This window comes from Zootoca vivipara, chromosome 2 (assembly GCF_963506605.1).
Source record: "Zootoca vivipara chromosome 2, rZooViv1.1, whole genome shotgun sequence".
NCBI classification, from domain to species: domain Eukaryota; kingdom Metazoa; phylum Chordata; class Lepidosauria; order Squamata; family Lacertidae; genus Zootoca; species Zootoca vivipara.
The window spans coordinates 52274420-52292521 of NC_083277.1; the positions used below are offsets into that span (position 1 = coordinate 52274420).

An 18102-nucleotide genomic window follows, 5' to 3' on the forward strand; every position below is an offset into this window, starting at 1 on the left:
ACAGACATCAAGAGTACCCAAATAATAACGTTGTTGGCATCTGTCTGTCTCAGGAGAGGATGGAAGAATGTGCCTTTGGGAGTGAGACCAAGCTGTTGGAAGGTTGCAGCGCCTGCTGTGTCTGTAGAGGCCAATGTGGGAGATGTGTCTTGTTGCAGTTGGGGCAAATTAAAGTGTCCAGTTGTGCTGCTACAAATGCACCATGGCATTTCTCCTCTCTTTTGACATTAATGACAAGTTATTGTGCTCAACTTTAATGAAGTTGATGCAGCGAAAGTAGGGAAAGGAGTGGCTCATTGCAATAGCCCGAAACCCTGGGGAAAATATAGGGTTTTCTTTGCAAATTATTTCAGGCTCTGCCAGCCTCAAAACTGTGCACTCAATCGGTGAGGAAATCCAATGAATGAACTACGTCAGTTTAAAAGCATTGAGAGTGACCTGTGGATAATCAGAGGCTCTTTCACTTTCCAACAATTGGCCTCCTCTTGAGTTAAAAGAATTGCAGCGGCGCGCACAATTAATTCGAAGCAAGCGCCCAGTGACCTGAGAGAGAGCCCACAGAGTGGGGGCAAGGGTAAGATCTCTGAACCACCCAAAGTGCACGACCAAAAGAAATAGGGCAGGCTTCTGGGCAGACAACAAGCAGGCAAAGGCGGCCACCTGGATTTCGAGTAAACAAATCAAGGGAGGGCGAGCGCTAAGCAGCGTGAAACGAGGCAGCGCAAGTCCTGCAGCCCGAACGGAGGAGGCCAGCCAGCCTCCAGCTCCACCCTGCCCTCGCTCTATGGCTGGACCCCAGGCGGCCCGGGCCCGCGGCGGGTCGCTTTCCGGGAAATGAATGCCAAATACAAAAGAGGGTGAGCGATCTGCGTTGCCGGGAGGGGGGCGGGCGTGGAATGTCCCTGTCCTTGGCAGATGGTCTTACCCAGTGTGCATTGTTCCTTTAGTGTCTCCTTTATCCGCTGTAATTGGATCCTGGAGGGAGCCGGCGAGCAAAGGAGGGGCCGAGGGAGGCTGGGCGGGATTGCAGGGGGAGGCAAAAGAGTCCCGAGGCTTCGGCCTCCCTCGCCTGTCAAGCCTTTGATTTCATTGTTCCGGGCTGATGTCACTCCCAGTTGTCACAGACGCCTCTCCGGGTTGACAATGTGGGACTAGGAGGAGGCACGGCAAGGAACCCCCTGGACAGACCCCGAAGGTAAGTAAAAAGGGGGAATCGAGGCGTGTGAGCGCGCCCGCGGGTCTGGCCCAGTACTCAACTTTGGGGGAGTTGCGCGGAGATGGTCGCTGAAGGACTCCCCGGCACGGGAGCACCTTCCCACCCGCTCCAAATTCCCTACAAGCCGAGAGCAACTTTGCAGCAAGATGCGCGGCAAGGCTGGCAAACGGGGGTGGGGGTGGGGAGCGCGCCGAATCCCGGGCAAGGGAGAGGGGCGAAGTTTTGCCCGACGTCTATCTGGACCGTGCGCCTCTGCGAAAGCGACTTGCCTAAGGAGCGACGAGCAAGGGATGCTGCTGCCGCGGAGGAGAAAGCGCTGGCGATGCCTCATCGGAGATTGCGCGCCGCCTCGGGATGCTTCGTCAACCCCGCGCACTCCAAGCCCGGCGTGGCCAAAGCCTCCTTTGGGCCGGGGAGAGTTCATTTCTTCCCGGAACCCCGAAGATTTGTAAACCCACCCGGCGGGCATGATCTGGCACCCGAGGCCTCTCCTGAACTTTGGCGCTCGCTTTCTGCGGCTGAAAGCAATCCTGCAGAAGCCTCCCGCGGTTGAAGACAAGTTAGTGAGGGGACAGCGGATGAAGGGGGATATATTGCAACTCCCGAGGATAAATAAAGCGGCCTGTGTCCTTGCTGACGACAAAGAGGAGATCGGGCACGCTTGTTCCCCCTCCCCCAAAACTTCGTTCCCAGCTCCAGACCCTACGAACGTCCTCAAGCACTTACTGGACACCCCTGCCCCCCGCGATCCTCCTCATGCCGTTCTCAGCTCTCTTCTGACCTTCAGCACCTGCCTCATGCCATTTGTTTCTCTCCTGTATGTATTCCTCTGAAAATTCAGGTGTTTGTTCGTTCCAAACCTTCTGATCTTATGCGCCTCCCCCGCCTCCCCCACCCGCGCCCTTCTAGTAGCGAAGCGAAGCGAAGCGCGCGCCCTCAAGCCAACTTAACGCGCCTTTTCCCAGTTCTGGCTCTTCACACTTCTGCGTCCCTCTGTTCCTATTGTACCCCATCCATCCCCCCCCCCCGCGCATCTCCAAACTGGCATGGCCTACTTCTGAGCTCAGCTTACTATTGTGGTAAGATCCCTGGGGACGTGTTGGGTGATGAATCTCTGCCCAGCTCATTCCATTTGTGACACAGCCTCCATTTCCAGCACCTGCCCCCCGCCCTGCCCCGCTCACCCCCGAGTTTGGCAGCAGATTGCATTTCTTCTTTACAATGCACATCCTTTTGTTCTCAACCTCTACCAAATGCCATTCCCCTTCCAGTCATTTCTGGCCACTTTATACAGACCAGAACCTCAGGTAGGTACAGTATTCAAAAATAATGACAAAAGATGGCCTTGGGGCAGTCAAGAGCAAGGGATGTTGTCTCAACCAGCCTAAAATTACTCATTCCATCTCTGGCTATGCAGAACGCTTTTTCTTACTTGGTGAAATGGTTTGCACATGAGTGCAGTGGCAGTACTGAGCTCTATTGGGGCAAGTTTCGCGGCGCAATACTGTACTGTAATTGCTCCATCTGTATGTGGGGGAATGTACGTGGTTGCCACAGAAGAATTTTAATGCCTAAGGATATTCAGTCTGTGTAGAGGGCTTATTTCCAAGTAAACATGTTAAGAAACATTGTGTAAGTAATCCTAACTAGATAGGTTTTAAGGTGCACGAGAAGCTAATAGGGGCCCAAATGGCCTGTTGTTTTTGCCTTTATCCAGCTGAAGGACCCTAAAAAGCAGGGCCAGAAGGAGGTGATGGAAGTAAAATATTATTCCTGGCTGTTCAGAAGGAATAAATTTACCATAACCATGTCACTTTATGCTGGAATGGACCTTCTCCAGGCAACAGATAAAGCATATAATGATGTCTCCATCGACTCCACCACCATGTTGCAAAGCTAAACCTTCTTCTTATCAGGAATGATTTTCCCCAAAGGCGTATCCTTAATTTAAAAGCAGAATTTCCCAGCAGATCTTCTGCAGCAGTTGATGAACCTAATTTTTAATTAGGATCCCGGCCTTTTGGGAATAGAGCATCCTCCTTCATTCTGCCTCCTAATTCAGGAGAAAACTTTCCAGACAGCCCTGGCTCTTCATCACATGACCAACAACCTCTTCCATATGAGCTTCTCTTAGGGAAGGTCGCAGGGCATTCTCTACAGTAACAGCCCTGTTCCAAGGAAGTCATCCTCCCGCTATGGTGCTTTTACAGCTCTGTCTGAATTATCCAAATTCCCCGTTTGTCCTCAAACATTTGCCCCTTTGTCCTTTTAAGTCCACACATCCTCCAACTCTGCCCTGCTCATTCAGTTTGGGAGCTACGCATCAATATTCAGAGCAGCTATGAGGTCATCTTTCTAAGGGCTTCCACTCTCCTCCTCTTCACCATTCAGGGAACACACCAGGAATTGTTCTTATGCTCCAGTAAGAGATCCCTCTCATGCGAAAGCTGGGGGTGAGTTGAGGGAGGATTAATGAGAAAGCTACCCACGCAAGCAAGCTTCCACTGGAGGAGGCTTATTAAAACTGTGTTATTCTTTGTGCACTCTGGTCGCGATTGTAAGAGATGGAAGGAGAGATCTAGTGGCTTTGTACAAAGCTAAGATACAATCCGTAACATAGACACCTCAAGGGGGGGGAACCATACATGCATTATTGAGGAGATGACATAAGGCGCCAAGTGCTTTGGGATTTATTGTCTTTTTATCCCATGGTGGTGGGACTAGAACTAAATCCAAAGATCTATAGCTGCCACTACCATGCAATATATATATATATATTTTAAAAAAGTCGTGCTGCTGGTATCTATTTTCAGAGTGGTAAGCTACTGCAGCCCTAAAGAGTTCTATTTTTAATTCCTTCCAATGGGTGACTGGATTCATGTTTGATTCCCCCTTTAGGGCTGAAAGCTTTTGTAAGACTGCAATTCTATAACCTCACTCACTGAAAGCAGAGGGACTTCTTTCTGAGCACACATGCACAGGAGTTTGCTGCAAATGGTCTTTTAAAATAGCAAAGGATTGGCTGGGGGTAACATGCTGCTAAGTGTTAATCTTGGTTCTGCCGCCAAGATAATATACCAACCAATGGTTTCACCTCTGTGTTTCAGTTTCTCCTTCTGTACAATGGTGAAGAAGGTCCTTACAGTTAGCTGAATGTGTGGTAGCACTTAGGTTGTTACTGGCATCCATCTGTCTCGAGAGGCAATGGATTGCGCTTCCGGGGGCAAAGCCAAACCACTGTGTTAGCAGCACCAAAGTGCACAGCCTGGGAAGTATGTGTGGAGGTCCTGGGCTGCCCAGACAACAAGTCCACCCCAACCCCCCACTTGGCCTCACTGATGTGGTCCAAAGGAAAGCAGTGTGTTTGGCACCAGCTTGGCTGCAGGAGTTGCCGGAAGGAGGCGTACAAGGTGCCATCCATCCGTTGTAGGGACTCCACTTGTGTAGGGTTTACTCCTTAGGCTTTTCTTCTCCTGAAGATATCCCGCAAAGCAGCAGCGGTTTAGGATCAGAGTTTTCCTTCTCCTAGATGGGGCACCTTCCCAGGTAGACAAACCCCACCTGCCCCTCACTTTCCTCTGTCTACCACATATGCAGATACCACCTTCTTGACTGTTGGACCCACTATTAGTCTCGTCCACTTCATCTGCTGGAGCCTGTCTTCACATTCAGAGAAAGCCCCTAACTCACTGAGGCTTTGAGACCTGTCAGGTACCCTCACCCAGTTTAGCCAGTCAGTCGGAGCGATTCCCAGGGTGTGGCTGCTGTTGCATGCTGACAGCTTCCAGGAGTCACAGGTGAGAGCTGAGTGCAGGGTGTGGGGACCAAAAGTGGACAAACTACCCCAGAAGGAGCACAACGTGTCCCCCACTGTACTATCCCTCCCCGAACAGCCCATGCACCCCTAGTCAAAGGTGGATGATTTAATGAAACTGGGAGGAGTTTTCTCAGGGTTGCAGAATGAAATAACAAATGAAGTTGCAGTATACCAAGATCAGGTCTAGCAGTGCTGCAGGCTCCTTTACCACAAAACCACATGAATGAACCACTTGCTTCAGATATCAGATTACAAAGGGGGCTTCGTTTTCTTCCTCCAGAATCCGTTTAGAAGGGAGCACCAGGACAAGAGAGAGCTGGTATCCTTTTGACTTTCAGCATTAGTTACGAAAGCCAACATTTATAACACTTACAAAATGCGCAGTGTGAGCTTTTGAGAGGACAGCTGTTTTATTCAGAGGTTTCTCTTACTTGAAGGATTATGGATAGAAAGTGTTGGGCTCAGCATTTTCAGCCCAAGGCCTTAGAGGTAGAATTGGCTCAGAAGTTGTATTTTTTAAATGATATTTTGCTGCCTTATTATGTTTCAGGAAGGCCAAAAAACCCCCTCAAAATGATGTTGATAATTTTATAGGGTAAAAAGCTGGGGGTATTGCTCTAAGGCAGGCATAGGCAACCTTGGCTCTCCAGATGTTTTGGAACTACAACTCCCATGATCCCTGACCACCAGCCCTGTTAGCTAGGGATCATGGGAGTTGTAGTTCCAAAACATCTGGAGAGCCAAGGTTGCCTATGCCTGCTCTAAGGAGACGCAGGTGGCGCTGTGGGTTAAACCACAGAGCCTAGGGCTTGCCGATCAGAAGGTCGGCAGTTCGAATCCCTGCGACGGGGTGAGCTCCTGTTGCTCGGTCCCAGCTCCTGCCAACCTAGCAGTTTGAAAGCATGTCAAAGTGCAAGTAGATAAATAGGTACCGCTACGGCGGGAAGGTAAACGGCGTTTCCGTGTGCTGCTCTGGTTCGCCAGAAGCGGCTTTGTCATGCTGGCCACATGACCTGGAAGCTATACACCGGCTCCCTCGGCCAATAACGTGAGATGAGCGTGCAACCCCAGAGTCGGTCACGAATGGACCTAATGGTCAGGGGTCCCTTTACCTTTACCTTACTCTAAAGTGAGATATGATAGAGTAACCCTGTATAGATCACTGCAATGTGCATTACATGGGGCCACCTTTGAAGATGACCCAGAAGCTGCACCCAGTCCAGATCCTCAAAGCACTGCACTGGTTGTCTATGAGCTACCTGTCCCAACTCAAGTGGTCAGAACATGTGTACAAAGTTCTAAGTGGTCTGGGAACTAAGTTCTTTAAGAAACACCTTTTTCAACACCTGCCAGCTACATGCTATGATCAGGAGGTCCCGTTGGGTTCTATGATGATCATAGAATCATAGAGTTGGAAGAGACCACAAGGGCCATCCAGTCCAACCCCCTGGCAAGCAGGAAACACCATCAAAGCATTCCTGACAGATGGCTGTCAAGCCTCTGCTTAAAGACCTCCAAAGAAGGAGACTCTATCACACTCCTTGGCAGCAAGTTCCACTGTTGAACAGCTCTTACTGTCAGGAAGTTCTTCCTAATGTTTAGGTGGAATCCTCTTTCTTGTAGCTAGAATCCATTGCTCTGTGTCCGCTTCTCTGGAGCAGCAGAAAGCAACCTTTCACCCTCTTCTATATGACATCCTTTTATATATTTGAACATGGCTATCATATCACCCCTTAACCTTCTCTTCTCCTGGCTTAAACATACCCAGCTCCCTAAGCCGTTTCTCATAAGGCATTGTTTCCAGGCCTTTGACCATTTTGGTTGCCCTCCTCTGGACACGTTCCAGCTTGTCAGTATCCTTCTTGAACTGTGGTGCCCAGAACTGGACACAGTACTCCAGGTGATGATGGAGTTGTGCGGATGCTGTGAAAAACATCTGCATGACCAGCACCCCCATCTGAAAGCAACTTGAGGTTGAGAAATAAAAGGGATGCCGGATCAGGGCAGGACTTTGGAGTAGAAGCTGCCTTGTACCAAGCCAGGCCATTGCTCCATTTAGCTCAGTATTGTCCACACAGACTGGCAGGCTTTTAGACTGAGTTGTCTCCCAGCCCTACCTAGCAAGTATTGGGTAGAGTCTTGTATGGTTTCCCTATAGCTCCATGAAGGAAGAAGGCTAGATATATTGGATTTCAGGGCTAGAATTAATGTGGCATGTATGCATCCATCTCCTGTAGGCCTCAATGTGTCTAGTCCTGCAGTGTTTGGCCTCTAAAGAAGTGTCCATATGGTGGTGGTGATCTGAAAAGGTATTGCTCCCTTCAACATTTAGGAATCTGCACCCTATCCCTTTGTCATTCAGTGCTTATGGATTCTTCCTGTGAATGTAACACAAATGGTACTATGTCATGGCATACTGATACTATCTGAGCAGTAATTACCCTCATATTTGGTGATACTGCAAGAATTGCTTGGATCCTATTCTGTCGCTTCTTTGGCAACATTCTAGTCACTCTAGCTTTATATCAGCTCATAGGAATATCTGAGGACTGCTCCATACTTTATGGAGTAAATGTTTGTGTGCATTGCATTTCTTTATGGTGTATATATGATGGTGATCACATTGGTCTTCCATGACTGCTTTTTTTTTTAAAGCATTCGTCCTGATTTGTTTGCACAGTTTGTGGGGAGATTGTACCATGTCAGCTATTTACTGAGCATTCATTCTGATTTATTTGCCAGGGACATCATACAACAGGGGTCCCCCAAACTAAGGCCCGGGGGCCGGATGCGGCCCAATCATGTTTTTACACGAGTAGAATGTGTTCTTTTATTTAAAATGCATCTCTGGGTTATTTGTGGGGCCTGCCTGGTGTTTTTACATGAGTAGAATGTGTCCTTTTATTTAAAATGCATCTCTGGGATATTTGTGGGGCATAGGAATTCATTCATATTTTTTTCAAAATATAGTCCGGCCCCCCACAAGGTCTGAGGGACAGTGGACCAGCCCCCTGCTGAAAAAGTTTGCTGACCCCTGTCATACAATGTTGCATGACACAATTGTTATCCCATATTTCCCAGTGCATTCCCCTCCCCCCCGCCCCACAATCACGTGCCGTATCACAAAAGACCGTTTTTGGGGTGGGGCGGGGTGCAAGGAACATGTGTGTTGCGCAAGAGCACCAAATCAGTTTTAATTGTGCAACCTGAATTTGCGCGGCGGAATCCCATCCGAAAATAGCAACAGTCTGGAAGTGACCCCTGTGCCTGCAAACACTCAACCAGTAATGTGCGAAGCAGAAAAACATCGACTAGAAGAGTTTAGTGTCTTTATGATGGTAAACAAGAGCTATTCCTCGTGGCTTCTGGCCCAAGGCTTCAGCATGCTCAATGGGGGCTTTGGAGGAAGGGCACACAGTATGTCCTGCTTGTTTCTTTAGCTGGATAAAATATAGCCCTCTCCTCATGCTTCCTAGCCTCTGCCAATTAATCAGGGTGCTTTGATGGAGAGCTGCGCTGAGCCCTGGGAGCCGAAGTGCTGTCAATGGATCAGGCACTAATAAGAGGCGTGGGCTGATGATCCCTTCCATTGGCAGATATTGTCACTCATGCCATCTGCTCCTTTTTCAAGCTGCCAGTTGCTCATACGATCTGTATCATCCTTGCTCTCCTCGTCCTCTGAGAACCCAGCAACAGCCGGAGCTGGGATTTCCCATCTAGCTTGCTGAGTTTACCATACTTTGCCCTAATTTTCAAGGGGTGGGAGAATTCGTTCGAAAGGGCAACTCAGCATCAAAACGAAAGCCAAATCAGGCCACTTTTTCATTTGTGCAGCACAATCCTAAGCATGCTTACCCAGAAGTAGATCTCAGTGGGCTCAATCGGATTTACTCCTTAGTCAGTAAGTATGTTTAGGATTGTAGCCTTAGGCTTGGGATTTTGGACGGAGTCAGATAACTCACAGGTGATTTCGGTTCAGGATTTTTTTATTTGTGATATTTACAGAGGCATGGACTGTGAACTTCATAAGGAGGGAGGTCTTGGGGCTGCCATGTATCCCTTAAAAGAAAAGGACTGTTTATTTATTACCATTTCCCCCAGAATTCAATAGCAGTGCTTTCATAGTTTTCTCTAATGTCCTTTTTGAAATTTTATCCTACCTGCATCCCTCGAGCGATAAGGCAGGACTGCTCAGATTCCTTCTCCTCCTGTGAAAAGCCCACCCTTTCCACCTCAAAAATTCAGCCCTACTGCTTTATAGTAGAAATCTGAAAGGGGCTGTAAAATGCCTACAGTAATCTACGGAGCGGACTTTGCCATAACAGGATTCCCTGGCAGGGCAAAAATAACTACAGTACTAGGATTGTATGAGCAATAGATCTAGATTCCAAATGGACTCCCACTGCTGTTACACCATTGACTTCACTGTAGAAACTTCCAAACTGAGCCAGTTCTGAACGAGTCCCTGTGGTCACTAACAAAGGATCAGGGTATAAGTGGGATTAAATGCTTAAGGAGGTTGTGTTTCAATCACATGCAGGGGGTTATATTGATCACCTGCTCTGGAAAAATTAAGGGAGGAATTTTCTCTTCAAAACATGTTGCTGTGGTAGATCAGGCGAGAGGCCGTGGCTGTGGCGGCATGCCAGTGTGTGGCATAGGTAGCAGCTGATTTGTTGTTTCCAGGGAATAAGAAATGTATATTTCAATCCTGATTTATTTGTACACACCTCGTTCCACAGTAATTACTATAAATGCTTGCTTCAGGTCAAGGACTGAAACCTCTCTACCCGTAGAATGCTAATGCTGGCAGAATTTATTTCTTTTTAGTAATATTTGGTTAGGACAAAAGGGGGAGACAATGTTATTTGGCAGCAGTTGTTTATGGCACCATGTTGGCAATGGATGTGTCCCATTGGATTGCAGGTTAAAAAAAAAGTATTGAAAACAGTCTGTAAGTGAGTGTATTAGTAAACCAATCTCAGTAGAAGAATTAGCAAAATGGAACTAATTTGTGAACTTAGAGGCGGGGGGATAAGGGTAGAAAAATAAGCTTTGAAATCTAGGTTGGTTGTTCAAGGAGCGCTTAGATTTGAAAGGGGCATGTGCATGAAATGCAGGGAGAGGCAAACCACCAAGGATGAATGTCCAAAGCTTGTAGGGAGAGGTGTGTCAGAAGGGCTAAAGCTCAGAATGAGTGTAGGCTTGAAAGATGTTGAAAATAACAAAGGGGATGATTATTATTTTTGTGTTAGGAGCAAGAGGAAGAAGAGGGAAGTGGTACATCAGGGGTCCCCAAACTAAGGCCCGGGGGCCAGATGCAGCCCAATCCCCTTCTAAATCCGGTCCACGGACGGTCCGGGAATCAGCATGTTTTTACATGAGTAAAATGTGTAATTTTTATTTAAAATGCATCTCTGGGTTATTTGTGGGGCATAGGTCTGAGGGACAGTGGACTGAAAAAAGTTTGCTGACCCCTGTGCATAGCTGCCAAGTTTTCCCTTTTCTCGCGAGGAAGCCTATTCAGCATAAGGGAAAATCCCTTAAAAAAAGGGATAACTTGGCAGCTATGCCCCTGCGGTAGATCTACTGCATGGAGAAGATGGAGATAAGTTAGTGGGTAACAAAGGAGAACGAACTAATTAACTCATACTTTGCCCCAGCCCTCTCTTCTCCCACAAACGATATTCTGCTCAACCTTGCAAAGATAGACCAAATGAGAGAGAGGGTGAAATTGCAGCCTAAGATAAGAAAAGAGACAATGTGAGACACTTAGCTCTCTAAACGAATTCAAATCTTCAGCACCAGATTTCCTATTGTTTATTTGTTTTCATTTTAGTTAGAATCACTTAGACACGGCCTTCCACTAGAATGATCACACAAGACAGGTTATTTTTTAAAACAAAAAACAAAAACATCAGAGCAACAGGTGGGGTACTCCAGGGTTCTGTTATGGGTCCAGTGTTGTTAAACGTCTTTACAAATGACGTGGGCAAAGGATTAGAGGGAATACATGTCCATTTTGTAGATGACATGAAGCTAGGAGCGGTAGCTAATCCCTTAGAAATAAAAACAGGATTCAGGATGACTGGGCCGAAACCAATAACAAGATGAATTTCAACATTCTGCATTCCAGAAAACAAAGCAAAAACCTTCTGAAACAGATTAAAATACTCTAAAAACAATTAGAATTAAAAACATCTAGAAGCAGTTACAGTTGAAAACATTTTAAAAGCAATTACAGTTTAAAAGCATACTTCCATCCAACGATCTTGAGGTAGCCAGAGCGAGACAGAAGCACATGTAAAAAAAGATGATAGTAGGGGTTTTAGTTGGCCACATGCCAAAACAGGAGTTGGCAGTGCAATGTAGCCGCTAAAAAGCTAATGCAATTCTATCAACAGAAATGTAGTGTTTGGCTCCACAAGAAGTAATGGGGCCATTACTTTTTGCTTTGGTCAGCTTTGATGTGAGATAGTGTTCTGGGCTGCACAGCGTATTGTCAAACTGGAATGTGTTCAGAGACAGTGGCAACAAAGATGGTGAGGATCTGGAAACCAAGTCCTATGGGGAAAGGCTGAAGGCACTGGGTATGTTTAGCCTGAAGATGAAAACATTTAAGAGAAAATATGATAGCTGTCTTCATACTTGAAATGCTGTTGCACGCGGATGATGGAGCAAATTTGTTTTCTGTTACTCCAGAGTCCAGACGGTAGGATGTGAACTAACAGGTATAAATGATCAGAAAAGAGATTTTGCCTTAAAAAGAATTACCTCCTGATGCTAAAAGCTGTTTGACAATGGCAGAAATTATATTGGAAGGTAGTGAACTTTCTTTCATTAGAGGTTTCTAAGGTGGTTGGGTGGCCACATATCAAGGATGCTCCAGCAGTAGATTTCTGCATTGTCAGGGAATAGGCTAGAATAGATGATATTTGAGGCACCACCCAACTTTATGATTCTTTGAGAACCATAGCATATATGCACCATTTCTTGTTTTAATCCAGGAGCTTTCCAATCTCACTATTCATTCTGCTCTGAAATGCAATTTTCAGGTAACCAAAGTGCCATGCAGTATACAGCTTGCTATTTGTCGTGAGATGTAAGAATAACCCAGGGGAAAATGAGTTAAATCTTAAACCATAAAAAAGGTTTTTCTTAGGGAAAACAGCAGAACATAATCTCAGATATATAAAGCTACCTTTGCAAAATCCCCAAATAAAGCCCAACATTATGCATGTGTATTCAGAAGTAAGTCCCATTAAATTCAATGGTACTTATGCCCAGTTTGCAACTTTAGCTGAAGATAGTACATGTTAGAAATCAAGGCCAAAATGCTGAAAGTTATAAGAAATCTTAACATGTTTCAGTCTTTCTGAGTGAGAGCACAATACAGTGGAACCTCGGTTTATGAACACCTCGGTGTACGAATTTTCGGTTTACGAACGCCGCGGACCCATCTGGAACGGATTAATTCACTTTCCATTACTTTCAATGGGAAAGTTCGCTTCAGTTTATGAACGCTTCAGTTCATGAACAGACTTCCGGAACCAATTACACCCATGCTTTGGGTTAAGTATGCTTCAGGTTGAGTACTCCGCGGACCTGTCTGGAACGGATTAATCCACTTTCCATTACTTTCAATGGGAAAGTTCGCTTCAGTTTATGAACGCTTCACTTTAAGTACTCTGTGGACTGTCTGGAACAGATTAATCCACTTTCCATTAATTTCAATGGGAAAGTTCGCTTCAGTTTATGAACGCTTCAGTTTATGAACAGACTTCCGGAACCAATTGTGTTCATAAACCAAGGTACCACTACAAATTTTCAATGATAGTATCTATACAAAAAACAAACCTCTCTTCCTGTATATGAAACAACAGCAGTGATACAATGATGACATAATTTTACATAAATATCTGGTCCCAGCTGGGAGACAGGAAGTAGGTTTGGGACTGGAGGAAGACACACGTTTCCCAATAATATCCAGTTGACCTGAAAATACCTGAAAAGTATAATGATTAAAAGGGTGGGTTTGAATTATTCCTCAACACATCAGAGAGCCATATTTTTCTCACTTATCCTTTAGCAGTAGGAGGCCTGGCTTTTTAAAAAGTTATCAATTGACCAAATGTCCTGAATAAACAGGACAATGTGTTTTTCCCTCCCATTTTATTTATTTATTTTATGATTGCTTATTTCAGTACTATTGAGGCAATGATGTATATGCTATGTGTGTAAATTGGAGTTTGTGGCAAAATGTAATGGCTTTTGCTATTGCATGAGTGCCTATGGTTTTATTACTTTCTTTTTCTGTATGATTTCCAAGGAACAGCTGAGGTTCAGAATTAAAGTCCTTTCATAAATACCGGTTTGCAGTATATGGGACTTCCCCACTTTTTGCTTTGTATTAAAGCGGCAAAGCCAAGCCAAGCCCTGTGTGTCTAGGACCAATCTTAGGCTGTGTATGTAGTCCTAGCAACAACAACAAAATCCTTCCAGTAGCACCTTAGAGACCAACTATGTTTGTCATTGGTATGAGCTTTCGTGTGCATCCACACTTCTTCAGATACCTGTAGCCCTGTTTACTCTGCATCCAGTGCGCCCCCATAGCTGGTTTGCAAAGAGGTATGCACACAGTGTTAGCCACAAAATCCATGTGCATCCTGGCATTTTAAAAAATTGAATACAGTGTTTTGATATGTTTTCCCCTGGTAATGTGTTTGTGCACACAGCCTAATACCCACAACCAATAATTAACCAATAATTACTACATAATTGAAGTCTGTGGTACACTCTCTCTCTCTCTCTCTCTCTCTCTCTCTCTCTCTCTCTCTCTCTCTCTCTCTCACACACACACACACACACACACACACACACACACTCTACTGTCTTCTGTCCTCTGCCTCAGAGGGGTCTTTTTCTGGAGCCTTTGTCTGACAGGAAAGAGGAGCCCTCCAAGCCCGGCGAATGAAAGGAGAGGCCTGATGGCTTCTCGTCTGTTGTCTCGCCTGCCATAACTTGTTGTTGTCCCAAACAAAGCCCCAGGTTTTCCTGGCACTCAATCTCTCAGGCAAGAATAAAGGCGCTGGAGTCTAAATAAGCCCCCTGAGGACTCTTTGATAGGGACAGTTGCCGCCTGGGACAGCTGAGAAAGATCAGAAAGGGGGGTGGGTGTCCAGTGTCTGCATTTACACAGCTGTCGCCTTCTCGCCTCATCACTGGGTTAACTAGCATTTTCAGCCTGTTTTCCTTTTGGATTTTCAGGAGGGACCTAAGACCATTTTGGCTCTGGTTATTGAAGAAACAAAAGGGGAGGGGGGCAGCCCATGCCCTCCGCTGCTGCTGCTGCTTCTGTTTCTCCTCGTTTCCCTCAGAAGAGGGTGATTAGGGACTCTGGTTGGGGGAGGGGAAGCACATGGGCTGGCACATCACTGTGTGGGTTTGCATTCCACAGATGCCTCTGATGATGCGCCTGACGCAGAGAGTCACAAACATTATTAGCAGGAAGGTTGGGTTGGAGGCAGCCTGGTGGAGGTTGCGCAGAGGGCAACGCTAGACCAAACATAGACCCAACAGGCAAATCAACACAGGCAGAGCACGGAGAGGAGTCTCTTGGAAAGGTCTTGTTTCCAAGATGAGGAAAGAAGCAGGAAGCTCAGGTTGATTAATCTTAAGCAAAGTGAATTATTATTGTTTTTGAGGACTGCCAAGGATGGGGCAGAGCTGCTCTTAGGGATCGTAGAACTGCAGTCAGAGAAAAGTGAGGAGCAATGGCCTGAGGCAGGCATCCACAAACTTCGGCCCTCCAGATGTTTTGGACTAAAATTCCCATCATCCCTGACCACTGGTCCTGTTAGCTAGGGATCATGGGAGTTGTAGGCTAAAACATTTGGAGGGCCGCAGTTTGGGGGTGCCTGGCCTGAGGGGAAGTAAGGCAAAGAAGCAAAGCAAAGGAAGTTCATAGCACCCCTTACCTATGTTCTCCTTTTTTCTGTTCAACTAAGACCAACCCTTTTTGTATATGGAGATGGGGTGGACACACAAAAAGAAGCTTGGTCTCGCTTGGCCCTTAACTACAAGGTTTTTAAAGTATGTTGGTTCCATCAAATTCTGGTCTCCCCAAAACTTGGGACTTCGTCGCTGAAGAGTTTTGGAAACTTTCAGTTGAGATTTTGTGATGGTACGTATCTCACATGGGAGCATTGCTGTTTCTGGTGCATGTGTCAGCAGGCCACCCTCACATGCCTCCTCTTGAATATACATTGCATCATCGGAGGGTTTGACGGCAATCAAACACAAAGAACATACGGTATATCTGTTCACTTCAAAATTCATTTGAAATCACGTTCTGTGAGACGTAGATAGATGTTCCCTGTCCTTCCTAGTGCTTATAAAGACCAGAGTGATTCTTTGATCTGGATAGTACTCCAGGCACACGGAGAGCCCTGATGTCTTCACTGAAACAGTCAGTCAATACTGGCTGCTCCCTGGGTATTGAGCATTAACTTGTTATTGTTGCCAGTGTGATGGAGGTGAGAGTGTCTTGCCTGCTGAACTTCTTAGCTTGTAATACAGTAATGGCTTCAGAGGATGTTTCTGTCTAACAGTTTTCATACCGAGTAAGTGAGCTTGGAATGTTTTTCCCTTTCCCAAGTTTGAAGGATAGACAAGGCTCCATTGCTGGGGCTGCAGTTTGTCCTCCTATCTCTGAATCCACTTGACAGCCTGAATGAGGCTGCTCCATAAAGAATGGGAGCGAAGACCTTTGACAGCTGCTGTGCTCACTTCTGCTCCATCAGAAGCGAAAGGGTAAAAGGTGACGTCTGCACAAAGGTTTGCTGTGCGACCACTGAGCAAAGTGACAGATTCATGGCACAAAAGCCGACATGGGAAACCTGCCATCAATACACTTTGGACACATCCAAACTGGCAGTTTTTAACACAACTGCTGCTGAAAATTGTATGAGCTCATACAGTCTACATCCCGTTCCATGATCTTCCCCTTTTTCCTGCATGCTACTTCTTGAGTCCCCACCACAGCACCCGCCACCACTGCCACAGAAATGCTTATTAAAGGGACATAATTTTCAGTATGTTTTTACTGAGTGTGGAGCAACTCGGCTCCTCATCTTCTTTCCTCATCAAAGCGTTTTTTAAAATATCTTAAACGACAGCGAATGTACATTATTGTACTCATGCACCTACTGAATTATGTGTGTTAAGCTTTTTTAGCCAAAACCAAATCTACTTAGAACCAACTTCATGATCCATTCTCAATCTTCCTTGTCGCAAAAACTTAATTTTCCGGCAAGCTGCAATAACTTGCTATTGCATGCACACATATTTATAATTCAGCAATTTCTTATTAAGTAAAAATAAAACAAAAACGATATCCAAACCCACTCTGGCATTTTGAGTGCACCTCTTAAGGGTTGGCCTTTTCCTCACCACATGCTCTAGCCATCATTTGTGGCTCTGCTGCAGATTCCTTATCTTCATGAGGTGTGGCTAATTGCAATCTGGGCTACGGCCTTCTGTGTGGTGGTACCCGTTCTGCACCAGGCCCTTTCACTGCTTGGTTTCAGGCAAGTGGTAAGGATGTTGCTGTTTAAAAAAGTCCTCCAGCTGATTATTTTTCTGCCTGGTGCTTGGCTGTGTCCGAATTAGTACCATGACTTTTGTGATGTTAATGACTGGGTTCAGAAAAAAGTGATTGTTTTATATCTGAAATATTGTTTTTGGTATTTGGATTTGTTAGCTGCCTTGAATTCCTTGGAAAGTAGGTGGAATGCAAGTTTTTAAAATGAAAATGAAACAAAAAAGTTATTGTCTAGCTTACTCAAATATGAAACGATCCAAGCCATAACAGAGTCAATGGCATGTAGTTACAGTGTGTTGTAGGGCCTGTCCACTCTCTCTTCTCTCTCTCTCTCTCTCTCTCTCTCTCTCTCTCTCTCTCTCTCTCTCTCTCTCTCGGTATATTTGTGATAATTTGTGTTCACGTTGCTTTTGGTGCAGTCACACATGACCCTGCTTTCAATACCGTGGAAAAGCTCTGAGGCTGTAATATCGCTTCATTTCCAGTCAATGCATATCCTGCAATCTTCTGCTGATACCCTGAAACTTTTTTTTTTTAAATCCCTGGTTTATTTTTAAATGCTCTGGTTTATTTTCGTCCCGCATGTGTTGCGCTATAGCCTCTCAGGCCAGCAATAATGTGGCAACATTGGGGAAGCATTGCAGAACAAACTAAAGCAGAATAAATCCACCCACAATGCACAATTATTGTCTCAATAAAATGTTGCAGAAGACACCCGCAATAAAACACTAATCTGCAGGGGTTCCATAGCACAGTGGAGAGAATGTTGGACTAGGAGCAAGGAGAGAGACCTGGGGAAAATACTAGGACTGGTTGGTTGGTTGGTTGGTTGTGGCAGATTGAGTTTTGCTGTGCCCGAAAGGAAAAAGTGAAATGAACTGTGACAAGAGTGATGGTCTGGCTGTACCTTTAATAGTAGGTGAGGTATAGAATCAGAAGCTTTGATGAATATTTCAGACTTTGCCTGGTTCTTGCCTGGTACAGTAGTACCTGAATTCCAAATTGTGCTTTCATCTAGCATGTGCCATGTCCCTAAATGCCTGCGCTGGATCATGTGAGTGCCCTCCTTTACATGCCTCATCTTGGCAGTGGGGATATGTGTGCAGGTATTTATTTATATTTACTGCCTAGCCCAGAATGATAAGTTAGGATTACAGTGAATTGCTGGCAGTAGATTGTTCTGGTAAAAAGAGCTGTGCATCTACAGAAGGCCTCACATTCTGTAATGAATGTTACAGGTAGCCATGTTGGTCTGACATAGTCGAAACAAAATAAAAAAATTCGTTCCAGTAGCACCTTAGAGACCAACTAAGTTTGTCATTAGTATGAGCTTTCGTGTGCATGCATCTGGTATCTAGTATCTGAAGAAGTGTGCATGCACACGAAAGCTCATACCAATGACAAACTTAGTTGGTCTCTAAGGTGCAACTGGAACGAATTTTTTTATTTTGTAATGAATGTGTTGAC

At 45.6% G+C, this 18102-nt stretch overlaps 1 protein-coding gene across 2 annotated transcripts in view; it reads left to right on the plus strand.

Moving 5' to 3' along the window:
- The first annotated feature begins 812 nt into the window (after positions 1-812).
- PCBP4 (poly(rC) binding protein 4) overlaps positions 813-18102 on the plus strand; it is a 40357-nt gene continuing 23067 nt past the window's right edge. The window contains exon 1 of one of the 2 annotated variants that reach the window (XM_060271519.1): positions 813-857. The gene's annotated coding sequence lies outside the window, so the exon portion shown is untranslated. Of the gene's footprint in view, positions 858-927; positions 1196-18102 lie in introns of those variants that run through there. The other variant, XM_035106083.2, reaches the window with a different exon arrangement.